This window comes from Bombina bombina, chromosome 1 (assembly GCF_027579735.1).
Source record: "Bombina bombina isolate aBomBom1 chromosome 1, aBomBom1.pri, whole genome shotgun sequence".
In the NCBI taxonomy this organism is placed as follows: Eukaryota; Metazoa; Chordata; class Amphibia; order Anura; family Bombinatoridae; genus Bombina; species Bombina bombina.
Window position 1 is genome coordinate 1,511,103,229 of NC_069499.1, and position 14,353 is coordinate 1,511,117,581.

Sequence of the window (14,353 nt, forward strand, 5' to 3'; positions counted from 1 at the left end):
GGTAAGCATAAATTTTCTTTTCTTAGACCTTGAAGGCTGCCTATAATCTGAAAACATTTTGACAGTTTTTCACCACTAGGAGTTAGTTCATGTGTTTCATATAGATAACAATGAGCTCACGCACGTGAAGTTACCTAGGAGTAAGTTCTGGTGTTGACTGTCCCTTTAAGTACCCCTCCAACTTCCGATCCATGGGGTCCTTAAATGAAGTACTATCCTCTAAAAGAATAGTAGTTCTCTTGGCCAGGGTGGAGATAGCTCTGTCCACCTTAGGAATTATCTTCCATAACAACAATATAGTCAGAAACTGGACACATCTTTTTTTTTTTATATAGGAGATGGAGAAAAAGAAATCCCTGGACTTTCCTATTCTATAGTGGTCATGAATTGACCCTCCTGGACCAAAGGGAGAATGGATCTAATAGTCTCCCTCTTGAAGGACGGAACCTTGAGACATTTTAGATCAAGAATAGGACAGAAGGTTCCCTTCTAAGAGATGTCTGACATGCAAGCTGGGACTGGAAAAACTTTCACAGTCTTAGGCCTGACATCATAAGCTCTGTCCAACTTAGGAATTTTATGCGTTTCAGATCGTTTGGGCTCTGGGACATCCAAGGTAGCTAGCACCTCCTTAAGTAATAAGCGAAGGTGTTCTAGCTTAAACAGATAGATACCTACAGCGCCAAAATGCTACCAGACAAGCTCCTCCCAAAAGCAAGATCTCTCAACCAGATCTCAGAAAAGGAAACAAAATGTTAGCAATAACGGAGCACTAGTATTAACTCCTGGAAGGGGGTAGTAAGTTAAAGGTGGGATCTATAGGTGTGACAAAATATGAATAAAAGTAATTTAATTTCAAATACAATAATATACAAAGACCGATATAAATGATGATCAAATACATATTAAGATACAATAATCAAACAGTATCTATACAATGGAATAGAATCAAGTCCCTGAGGTACCTATAGTATAGCTTCATATACCTGTAATGATCCTAGAGGTGGATCAAATAGAATAAAATGTTATGATAAATATGTCCAAAAAATGTGACACGTGGAAAAAATGGTGATGAGAAAGTTAAAACGATAATTTGATCAAATGTCCAAATGATAAATACCAAGTGAAAGTCAAATACTGTATTGTGTATCTGTGATGGAAAAAAATAATAAAAATGCAAATATAAAAATATTTTAAAAAATGAAAGAGGTTGTGTGACTCAAGAATATTCTGTGGGATATTGGTGAGCAAATATAATTAGGTGTACACCAAGGTTGAGTTAGATAATGTCACTAAAAAGTAAGTGGTTAAAAATATAAAGTTTTTATATCCAATCGTAATTGGTGAAAAATAAGAAATTCTTTCTTGTTTTGTGATCCTAAAATGGTTGGTATCCTGAATACGATTATCCTCAAAAAACTTTGAGTGTTGATCCTCAAAGGGGATAATGTATCTTCTAAATGAGGTTTGACGATTTCCTAGAAGAAATAACATACATAGTGCAATAACGCTACTAATCTCAATTAGTATTATGCTTACCTATATAGAATGAACCTGAGCCGTTATATCAGTAAGTGTCTACGTTTTTCGGTCCTGAACAGGACCTTTCTCAAGACTGATCATCGTTTATATCGGTCTTTGTATTTTAAATTACTTGTATTCATATTTTGTCACACCTCTATAGATCCCACCTTTAGCTTACTGCCCCCTTCCAGGGATTAATACTAGCACTCTATTGCTAACTTTTTGTGTTCAAGCTTAAACCTAAAATGAACTGGACTGTCTGCAGGTAAAATATCTGATTCTGACTTTGCTTCAAAGGCTGCTAAGGAATGGTCATCCTCAGAAATAGGAGATAAAGTGACTAAAGCAGCCTTGGTGATAGACAAGATTCCGGATTCAGAGGAAACAGTCTTTCTCTTCGTCTTACCTCCAATAGGTAAAGAACTAAGCACAGTAGAAACAGCTGATGTAAGCTGTGCTGCAAAGTCTCCTGGTAAAAACATTCCCCTTAAAATTGAGCTGAGCAACAGGACACTGCCAGTGCAACTACTTGGGACGGGGACTGTGGAGAAAGTTGAAGCATGTCAAGGACAGAGTCCTGAGAGGTAGAAGGCTCTGAGGGGTTAATAGCAGATCCTTTTTTTTGTCTGCAACATAGAAGCGAAACATGTAGGGGGTGTCACATGGGCCTCTTCACAAAATAAACATCTATCAAAAGATAATGGTAAATTTGACGCTAAATCCATGGTGCCTTTCATACTGGAGAAATTTAGAAATAAAAAGGAAAAACAAAATTTATGCTTAGCTGATAAATTTATTTATTTCTTGACACAATGAGTCCACGGATCATCTAATTACTATTGGGAATATCACTCCTGCCCAGCAGGAGGCGGCAAAGAGCACCACAGCAAAGCTGTTAAATATCACCTCCCTTCCCCCCCAACCCCAGTCATTCGACTGAAGCAATGGAGACTAAGGAAGCAACAAGGTTCAGAGGTGTCTGAGGTTTATAACATGACAAAAGCCTGTCTTAAAAACAGGGCAGGCCGTGGACTCATTGTGTCAAGAAAGAAATTTATCAGGTAAGCATAAATTTTGTATTCTTTCTAATGACACAACGAGTCCACGGATCATCTAATTACTATTGGGGATCAATACCCAAGCTAGAGGACACCGATGATACGGGAGGGACAAGACAGGGAACCTAAACGGAAAGCACCACTGCTTGAAGAACCTTTCACCCAAAAGAAGCCTCAGGCGAGGCAAAAGTATCAAACTTATAAAATTTAGAAAGTGTGAAGAGAGGACCAAGTTGCAGCCTTGCAAATATGTTCCACAGAAGCATCATTTTTGAATGTCCAGGAAGAGGAAACAGCCCTCGTAGAAAGAGCCATGTTTCTCTCAGGAGGCTGCTGTCCAGCAGTTTCATAGCTAAGCGAATGATACTCCTCAGCCACAAAGAAAGTAGCCATAGCATTCTGCCCCTTACATTTCCCAGAGAAAACCACAACAGAGCAGAAGACTGGCGAAAATTCTTAGTCGCCTATAGATAGAACTTTAGCACACACATCACGTCTAGGTTGTGCAGCAGACGCTCTTTATGAGAAGATGGGTTAGGACATAAAGAAGGAACAATCATCTCCGGATTAGTAGATGTTCCTATCCAAAACCACTTTTGGGAGAAACCCTAACTTGGTACGCAAAACTACCTTATCCAAATGAAAAATAAGGTAAGGAGATTTAAACTGCAACGCCGAGAGCTCTGAGACTCTACGAGCAGACGAAATATCAAAAAGACACAAAACCTTCCAAGATAACATTTTAATATCTAAGGAATGCATAGGTTCAAACGGAGCCTGCTGAAGAACTCTAAGAACAAGGTTAAGACTCCAGGGAGGAGTAACAGGTTTAACGAATTCACGTCTAGAACATCCGCCAGACGTTTATGTAACAAAATAGACAAGGCAGATATTTGACTTTTCAAGGAACTGACCGATAAACCCTTCTACAAACCCTCTTGGAGAAAGGCTAGAATTCTAACTCTACTCCAAGAGTAGCCTTTAGATTCACACCAATATAGATATTTACACCATATCTTGTAGTAAATCTTCCTGGTAACAGGCTTACAAGTCTGAATGATGGTCTCAATGACCAACCCCGAAAATCCACGCTTAGATAAAATCAAGCATTCAATCTCCAGTCAGTTTCAGAGAAACGAGATTTGGATGAAGGAAAGGCCCTTGAAGTAGAAGGTCCTTCTTCAATGTAAGCCTCCAAGGTGGAAGAGATGACATCTCCACTAAGTCTGCATACCAGATCCTGCGAGGCCATGCCGGTACAATGAGGATCACCAACGCCTTCTCCTGTTTGATTTGAGCAATGACAGAAGGAAGGAGAGCGAGCGGAGGAAATGGGTATGCTGGACTGAAATTCCAAGGGACCGCTAGAGCATCCATCAGTATCGACCCGTACCTCGGGAGCTTGGGATTCTGACGAGATGCCATGAGATCCAATTCCGGCAGTCCCCATTTGAGTATCAAGCTGCAAAACACATCCGGATGGAGTTCCCACTACGCCGGATGAAAAGTCTGTCTGCTCAGAAAATCCGCCTCCCAATTGTCCACTCCTGGAATGTGGATTGCAGATAGACAGCAGTTGTGGGTCTCTGCTCACCGAATAATCTTGGCTACCTCTGTCATAGCTAAGGAACTCAGAGTTCCACCCTGATGATTGATGTAAGCCACTGAAGTTATTTTGTCCGACTGGAACCTGAGAAACCGGGCCGAAGCTAACTGAGGCCATGCTAGGAGAGCATTGAAGATTGCTCTCAGTTCTGGAATGTTTATGGGTAGAACTGACTCCTGAGTCCAAGTCCCCTGAGCCTTTAGAGAGCCCCAGACTGCTCCCCATCCCAACAGGCTGGCGTCCGTTGTCACAATCACCCAGTTGGATCTGCGGAATCAAGTTCCCTGGGAGAGATGATCCTGAGACAACCACCAAAGAAGAAAATCCCTTGTCTCCAGATCCAGATGTAATCGCGGAGACAGGCCCGTATAATCTCTGTTACACTGCTTGAGCATGCATAACTGCAGAGGTCTGAGGTGGAAACGGGCAAACGGAATGATGTCCATGGCAGGTACCATCAGACCGATTACCGCCATACATTGAGCCACTGATGGTCGAGGAGAGGACTGAAGCGCCAGACAAGAGTCAAAGATCTTTGATTTTCCGACCTGTCAGAAATATTTTCATCGATAGGGAATCTATTATGGTTCCCAAGAACACTACCCTTGTAGCCGGAATTAAGGAACTCTTTCCCAGATTCACCTTCCATCCATGAGAGCACAGGAAGGATAACATCTGTGTGGGAGTTCGCTTGTTAAAAGGATGGCGCCTGAACCAGGATGTCGTCCAGATAAGGAGCCACTGCAATGCCCTGCAACCGGAGCACCGGCAACAAGGATCCCAGAACTTTTGAAAAAATTCTGGGAGCTGTGGCAAGGCCGAATGGAAGAGCCACAAACTGGAAGTGTTTGTCTAAAAAGGCAAACCTCAATCTTGTGAGGATCCCTGTGGATAGGAACATGCAGGTATGCGTCCTTTAAATCTACTTTTGTCATGAATTGACCCTCTTGAACCAAGGAAAAAAATGGAACGAATAGTTACCATTTTGAAGGACGGTACCCTGAGGAACAAGTTTAGACTCTTGAGATCTAGAATTGGTCTGAAAGTTCGCTCTTTTTTGGGAACCACGAACAGATTGGAGTAAAATCCCAGACCCTGCTCTTGCATTGGAACAGGAACTATCACTCCCAGGTAGGAAAGGTCTTGAACACAGCATAAGAACGCCTCTCTTTATCTTGTCTACAGATAATCTTGAGAGCAGAAACCTGCCCCTGGGAGGAAAAGTTTTGAATTGTAATTTGTATCCCTGGGACACAATGCCCACTGCCCAGGGATCCAGGACATCCCGAACCCAAGCGTGAGTGGTCCTGGATGGGGGGCAGACCCTTCATGCTGACAGCCATTAAAAGGTTTCTTGGATTGCTTACCCTTGTTCCAAGACTGGTTGGAACTCCAGGAAGGTTTGGACTGTTCTTGTTTTGTAGAGTGAGAGGAAGGCTTCCCATTGAAATTTCAAAAGGAACGAAAATTACTCTGCTGTCCATTCTGCTTATTCCTCTTATCCTGAGGGAGGAAATGACCCTTTCCTCCCGTAATGTCGGAAATAATTTCCGCCAAGCGTGGCCCAAACAAAGTCTTACCCTTGCAGAGAATCGGCAAAAGCTTAGACTTGGATGACACATCCGCAGACCAGGATTTTAACCATAAAGCTCTGCAGGCCAGTACGGCAAACCCTGAAATTTTTGCTCCTAGCTTAAAGGGACACTGAACCCAATTTTTTTCTTTTGTGATTCAGATAGAGCACACAATTTTAAGCAACTTTCTAATTTACTCCTATTATCAAATTTTCTTTGTTCTCTTGCGATCTTTATTTGAAAAATAATGCATCTAAGCTTTTTTTTGGTTCAGTACTCTGGACAGCACTTTTATTGGTGGATACATTTATCCACCGATCAGCAATAACAACCCAGGTTGTTCACCAAAAATGGGCCGGCATCTAAACTTACATTCTTGCATTTCAAATAAAGATACCAAGAGAATGAAGACAATTTGATAATCAGCGTAAATTACAAAGTTGCTTAAAATGTCATGCTCTATCTGAATCACGAAAGAAAACATTTGGGTTCAGTGTCCCTTTAATCACCTGAAGGGAAGCGTCTGTAATAAAAGAATTGGCCAATTTAAGGGCCTTAATCCTATCCTGGATTTCTTCAATTGGAGTGTCTGAATAGAATCAGACAACGCATCAAACCAGTATGTTGCTGCACTAGTGACAGTAGCAATACACACAGCAGGTTGCATTGCAAACCCTGGTGAACATACATCTTTTTGAGCAAACCCTCCAACTTCTTATCCATAGGGTCCTTAAAAGAACAACTATCCTCTATGGGAATAGTGTTCCTCTTAGCTAACAACTCAGATCCGATAAAAAGGCGCGCAACAGTAGTTGCCGCCTCAGCAAGCCCCACCCATCATAGGCATCTTAAAAAAATTAACCTCCCGGTCGGCAAAATGACTCTTACAGTCAATCCGCCGGGAGAAGTGAACACCACACTAAACATGAGCCTATTAAACTCCTCAGCCCCAGTCATAACGAATACTGCCTTATGTGAATATGTTCCCCCAAACATATAGGGGAAATTCCTTTGTCCCAGTAAAGGAAATAAAGTGCCCAATTTTTCCTACCTTTAAGCCCAGAAAAAATACAGTCAGCACTTACCTCATAGATCTGCCAGACAGCAAGGCAGCTCACTAGGTTTGAGAGGTCATCTCCCTCACATGGACCTGTGGAAAAAGAGACTGAGTAATCTTACTCAGGCTTTCAGTATTAAGGCAGCAATAACTACATGGGAGGCGCAGTGAGGATTGTACCCCACAAGTTCCCATTGCTTGAAAACCACCACTGCTCTATTGAAGAGTAGTGATGTTGCGAATTGTTCGCCGGCGAATAGTTCCCGGCGAACATAGCTTGTTCCCGTTTGCAACGGCGGCCGAACATATGCGATGTTTGATCCGCCCCCTATTCATCATCATTGAGTAAACTTTGACCTTGTATCTCACAGTCTGCAGACACATTCCAGCCAATCAGCAGCAGACCCTCCCTCCCAGCTCCTGGACAGCAGCCATTTTAGATTCATTCGGAAGCTGCATTCTTAGTGAGAGGAGGGACAGTGTAGCTGCTGCTGATTTAATAGGGAAATTGATAGCTAGGCTAGTGTATTCAGTGTCCACTACAGTCCTGAAGGACTCATCTGATCTCTGCTGTAAGGACAGCACCCCAAAAAGCCCTTTTTAGGGATAGAACATCAGTCTGTTTTGTTTTTTTTCTGTGTAATCTAATTGCAGTTGCCTGCCTGCCAAGCCACTTGCCCAGTGCCACCACTCATATCTGGTGTAACAGTAGTGTAAATTTAAATAAAAAAAAAATTTTTTGACTGTGAAAAACATCAGTCTGCTAGTCTAATCTAATTGCAGTTGCCTGCCTGCCAGCGTGTGTGCCAGGCCCTCTTGCCCAGTGCCACCACTCATATCTGGTGTAACAGTAGTGTAAATCTAAAAAAAAAAAAACTTTTTTGACTGTGAAACATCAGTCTGCTTGTGTAATCTAATTGCAGTTGCCTGCCTCCCAGCGTGTGTGTGCCAGGCCCCCTTGCCCAGTGCCACCACTCATATCTGGTGTAACAGTATTGTAAATTTAAAAAACAAAAAACTTTTTGACTGTGAAACATCAGTCTGCTTGTGTAATCTAATTGCAGTTGCCTGCCAGCGTGTGTGCCAGGCTCACAGCATATACTGTGCCCACTTGCCCAGTGCCACCACTCATATCTGGTGTAACAGTAGTGTAAATTTAAAAAAAAAAAAATTGACTGTGAAACATCAGTCTGCTTGTGTAATCTAATTGCAGTTGCCTGCCTCCCAGCGTGTGTATGCCAGGCCCCCTTGCCCAGTGCCACCACTCATATCTGGTGTAACAGTAGTGTAGATTTTAAAAAAAAACTTTGACTGTGAAACATCAGTCTGCTAGTGTAATCTAATTGCAGTTGCCTGCCTGTCAGCGTGTGTGCCAGGCTCACAGCGTATACTGTGCCCACTTGCACAGTGCCACCACTCATATCTGGTGTAACAGTAGTGTAAATTTAAAAAATATTTTTTGACTGTGAAACATCAGTCTGCTTGTATAATCTAATTGCAGTTGCCTGCTTGCCTGCCAGCGTGTGTGCCAGGCTCACAGCGTATAGTGCCACCACTCATATCTGGTGTAACAGTAGTGTAAATTTAAAAAAAAATAACTTTTTTGACTGTGAAACATCAGTCTGCTTGTGTAATCTAATTGCAGTTGCCTGCCTCCCAGCATGTGTGTGCCAGGCCCACTTGCCCAGTGCCACCACTCATATCTGGTGTAACAGTAGTGTAAATTTAAAAAAAACGAAAACTTTTTTGACTGTGAAACATCAGTCTGCTAGTGTAATCTAATTGCAGTTGCCTGCCTGCCAGCGTGTGTGCTCACAGCGTATAGTGCCACCACTCATATCTGGTGTAACAGTAGTGTAAATTTAAAAAAAAAATGTTTTTTTGACTGAGAAACATCAGTCTGCTAGTGTAATCTAATTGCAGTTGCCTGCCAGCGTGTGTGCCAGGCCCACTTGCCCAGTGCCACCACTCATATCTGGTGTAACAGTAGTGTAAATTTAAAAAACAACAATAACTTTTTTGACTGTGAAACATCAGTCTGCTAGTGTAATCTAATTGCAGTTGCCTGCCTGCCTGCCAGCGTGTGTGCCAGGCCCACTTGCCCAGTGCCACCACTAATATCTGTTGTAACAGTAGTGTAGATTTTAAAAAAAAAAACTTTTTTGACTGTGAAACATCAGTCTGCTAGTGTAATCTAATTGCAGTTGCCTGCCTGCCTGCCAGCGTGTGTGCCAGGCCCACTTGCCCAGTGCCACCACTCATATCTGGTGTAACAGTAGTGTAAATCTAAAAAAACAACAATAACTTTTTTGACTGTGAAACATCAGTCTGCTTGTGTAATCTAATTGCAGTTGCCTGCCTGCCTGCCTGCCAGCGTGTGTGCCAGGCCCACTTGCCCAGTGCCACCACTCATATCTGGTTTAATAGTAGTGTAAGTGTACATTTAAAAAAACAAAACAACTTTTTGGACTGTGAAACATCAGTCTGCTTTTTTGTGTCAAGCTCACAGCGTATAGTGTGCCCACTTGCCCAGTGCCACCACTCATATCTGGTGTAACAGTAGTGTAAATCTAAAAAAAAATAACTTTTTGACTGTGAAACATCAGTCTGCTAGTGTAATCTAATTGCAGTTGCCTGCCAGCGTGTGTGCCAGGCCCACTTGCCCAGTGCCACCACTCATATCTGGTGTAACAGTAGTGTAAATTTAAAAAAAAATAACTTTTTTGACTGTGAAACATCAGTCTGCTAGTGTAATCTAATTGCAGTTGCCTGCATGCCAGCGTGTGTGCCAGGCTCACAGCGTATACTGTGCCCACTTGCCCAGTGCCACCACTCATATCTTGTTTAATAGTAGTGTAAGTGTACATTTAAAAAAAAAAACTGTTTGGACTGTGAAACATCAGTCTGCTCTTTTGTGTCAAGCTCACAGCGTATACTGTGCCCACTTGCCCAGTGGCACCACTCATATCTTGTTTAATAGTAGTGTAAGTGTACATTTAAAAAAAAAACTGTTTTGACTGTGAAACATCAGTCTGCTTTTTTGTGTCAGGCTCACAGTGTATACTGTGCCCACTTGCCCAGTGGCTCCACTCATATCTTGTTTAATAGTAGTGTAAGTGTACACAGGTGCCGTCGTGGTGCTGCGATTCCCTTTGGCCCTAGAATAATGCCCAGTGTTCAGCGGCCACGTACCATGAACTCGAAAAGTTCTGAGGACATAGTTGACTTTTTAACACAGGACACCCAATCTTCTATAGCTTCTGCTCCGAACCTTGACGCACCATCCTCCTCCAGCTTATCTTCGGGCACCTCTCAAGTTATCACTCGCCCGCCTACCACCACCACCGCCGTTTCACTTGATCTGTCAGAGGAGTTATTTACACATCAGTTGGAAGAAATGAGTGATGCGCAACCATGATTGACAGAGGATGTAGATAACAGTGATATGTCTGGACGTACGGTGTGATGATGTTGTACCCGCTGCTGCTTCCTTTGTTGATTTGTCAGATACAAGTGAAGCGGTTGATGATGACGATGGGTCCGTGGGTGCCCGCTAGAAGAGAAGAACAGGGGGAAGGTTCAGATGGGGAGAGGAGGAGACGAGTTGGAAGCAGGGGGAAGTCGTCGCAAGGAGCTAGTGGCACAGTCAGACAGCATGCATCGGCACCTGGGGTCAGCCAGACAGCACGACAATCGACGCATGCTGTTGCCACCACCAGAATGCCGTCATCGCAGAGCTCAGCAGTGTGACATTTTTTTCTGCGTCTGCCTCTGACAACAGCGATGCCATTTGCAACCTGTGCCAAAAGAAACAACTGCTTTGCGAACGCCTATGGGATCAACACATGAGTACAAGCAGCACACAAACTCAAAGCCGCCATCCTCCTCCTGGTCCAGCATCTTCAGCTACGTCAACCACTGCTGTCCTCCTTGCCCCCTCTCAACCATCCGCCACAACGTCTCTCTTCCGGAGCAGTTCCCGCTCATCTGCCCACAGTCAGGTGTCTGTCAAGGACATGTTTGAGCGTAAGAAGCCAATGTCACAAAGTCACCCCTTGCCCGGCGTCTGACAGCTGGCTTGTCTGAACTCTTAGCCCGCCAGCTTTTACCATACAAGCTGGTGGAGTCTGAGGCGTTCAAAAAATTTGTAGCTATTAGGACACCGCAGTGGAAGGTACCCGGACGAAATTTCTTTGCACAAAAGATGATTTGCGACAGTCCGACATGTTGGAATTCAACACTCCTAATGATCGACCGTCTGCTCCAACAAGAAAAAGCCGTTAACGAGTATTTGTATGACCGGGGTGCTAGGACAGCCTCTGCGGAGCTGGGAATTTTTTTGCCACGTTACTGGACGCTCATGCGCAATGCCTGTAGGCTCATGCGTCCTTTTGAGGAGGTGACAAACCTAGTCAGTCGCACAGAAGGCACCATCAGCGACATCATACCATTTGTTTTCTTCCTGGAGCGTGCCCTGCGAAGAGTGCTGGATCAGGCCGTAGAGAAGCGTGAAGAGGACGAGTTGTGGTCACCATCACCACCAGAAACAGCCTTATCAGCATCGCTTGCTGGACCAGCGGCAACGCTGGAAGAGGATTGTGAGGAAGGAGTCGTCAAAGGAGGAATGTGGCTTTGAGGAGGAGGAAGACCAACCACAACAGGCATCCCAGGGTGCTCGTTGTCACCTATCTGGTACCCGTGGTGTTGTACGTGGCTGGGGGGGAAGAAGATACCTTCAGTGAGATCACTGAGGACGAGGAACGGGACATGAGTAGCTCGGCATCCAACCTTGTGCAAATGGGGTCTTTCATGCTGTTGTGCCTGTTGAGGGACCCTCGTATAAAAAAGCTGAAGGAGAACGACCTGTACTGGGTTCCACGCTACTAGACCCCCGGTATAAGCATAAAGTGCCTGAAATGTTACAGAATTAACGCAAGTCGGAAAGGATGTAGCAGTTCCAAAATAAATTAAAGTATGCTTTACACAGCGTATAAGGGTGATGTCACAGCACAACGGGAATCTAACAGGGGAAGAGGTGAAAGTAATCCTCCGACTCCCATGACCACGCCGGCAAGGACAGGACGCTTTACAGACGTGTTGTTGATGGAGGACATGCGGAGCTTTTTAAGTCCTATGCATCGCCACAGCCCTTCGGGGTCCACCCTCAGAGAATGACTCGACCGACAGGTAGCAGACTACCTCGCCATAACTGCAGATCTCGACACTCTGAGGAGCGATGAACCCCTTGACTACTGGGTGCGGAGGCTTGACCTGTGGCCTGAGCTATCCCAATTTACGATACAACTTCTGGCCTGCCCCGCTTCAAGTGTCCTGTCAGAAAGGACTTTCAGTGCAACAGGCGGTGTTGTCACTGAGAAGAGAAGTTGCCTAGGTCAAAAAAGTCTAGATTACCTCACCTTTATTAAGATGAATGAGGGATGGATCCCGAAAGGACCGACATTGGGCGATACATTTGAGTAAAAAAGGCCTGATGAGATGAGCTGCCTTGGGCTAAAAATGGTCCACACGCTGCTGTATTTTATCTTCAAATGCCGGAGGACTTGCGTGACTTATCCGCCACCAACTAGGGTTCAAGCCGCAATGTTTTAGGGCACTTTCTGACTGGGAAACGAACATCAATTTTTCTGGCCGCTGCAACAATACCTAATTTTTCAGGCATGTGTACATGCCAAATTTTTCTGGCCTCTGGTGCTGCACTGTGGCTTCAAAAACCAAACCAAAAAAAAGGCACGTAACAGGGATTAAACCGATAGGAGTGGTGTGTTAAGTAGTACTATTCCTATCTGGTGGCACATTAGATTGCACGCGCAGTGCCCTAAATTTAAAGTAGGAGGACCGACCGAGCATCTTTTTCCATCTCCCGGTTCCTAAAATCCATGCCATATACACGTCCCCTGATAGGGGACGTAACAGGGATTAAACTGATAAGAATAGTACTACTTAACACACCACTCCTATCTGGTGGCACAGTAGATTGCACGCGGTGCTCTGACAAAATGCAGGACGACATTTGGCCGACAGACAAAGCTAAAGAATGTTCCGATTTCAGCCGAGGGCAGATACGTTCTAATCAGAACCTCGGGCGCCGCAACTGCCTCTGGGAACCTTACCATGGGTCCCAGACCGCACGTCTTGTAATTCTCTGTCTGGGAAATTATCTATCAAATCTATTGTATCTATTGCATCTATTGATCTATCTAATCTATGTATCTATCTTGTGGCCGGACTGTTATCTGACAGCCACTTGTGTTTCGGCAAAATGTCCATCGGCTAAAAGTCCGGCCACAATTGCACGCGCAGTGCCCCAAATTTGAAGTAGGAGGACCGACCAAGCATCTTTTTCCATCTCCCGGTTCCTAAAATCCATGCCATATACACGTCCACTGATAGGGGACGTAACAGGGATTAAACTGATAAGAACAGTACTACTTAACACACCTTATAACGCAGAGAGAGGAGTCTGAAGAGAAGTCAGAGGAGAAAGGTGGCTTTGAGGAGGTGGAAGACCAAACACAGCTGGCGTCCCAGGGGGCTTGTCACCTTTCAGGAACCCTTGGTGTTGTACGTGGCTAGGTGGAGGAAGAGACCTTCAATGACATCAGTGAGGACAAGGAACGGGACATGGCTAGCTTGGTATCCAACCTTGTGCAAATGGACTGTTTGCGGTGCGTTAAACGGAGAGTTTGGTCTGTCACTGTGAAGCGGGCGTAACCCTTACACTACCTGATCGATACATCATACCTGATGTTTTAAAGCATGTTATTCCAAACAATTTAGGAATGTTAGGTGATTTATGCCCTTTATGGATTAAAACCAGACTCTGCATCAACTATGTAACTTTCCGTGGGAGTTTTGCCATGGATCCCCCTCCAGCATGCCACAGTCCGGGTGTTAGTACCCTTGAAACAACTTTTCCATCACTATTGTGGCCAGAAAGAGTCCCTGTGGGTTTTAAAATTCGCCTGCCTATTGAAGTCAATGGCAGTTCGCCTGGTTGCTAACATTTGCGGAAGTTCGCGTTTGCAGTTTGCGAACGGAAAATTTTAAGTTTGCGACATCACTACTGAAGAGACTGATATGGACTACAGCTACACCCTAGGACAAAGCAGAACTATCTTGCACTGCTGAAAAATAATAAAATCTTGCTTGAAGATTCTAACACCTAACTTTACCACTTCCAGTTCCTTGCTCTAACTTAGGCAAAGAGAATGATGGGTTGGAGGGAAGGGAGGGGATATTTAACAGCTTTGCTGTGGTGCTCTTTGCCACCTCCTGCTGGGCAGGAGTTATATTCCCAATAGTAATTCGATGACCAATGTCATTAGAAATAAATACTTTATTTTCTAAATTCCTTTTTAATAATTGAGGTAGAAGGCATTGAAGGGAATACTGACAAGGATGTCAGATTCCCCTAGGGTCTGGCTTGCACTTGAATGACTGGGGAGTATGGGTGTCTGCCTCCTCCTGGTGGCCAGGAGTTTAATTTACCAACAGTAATTGAATGGAATACTCT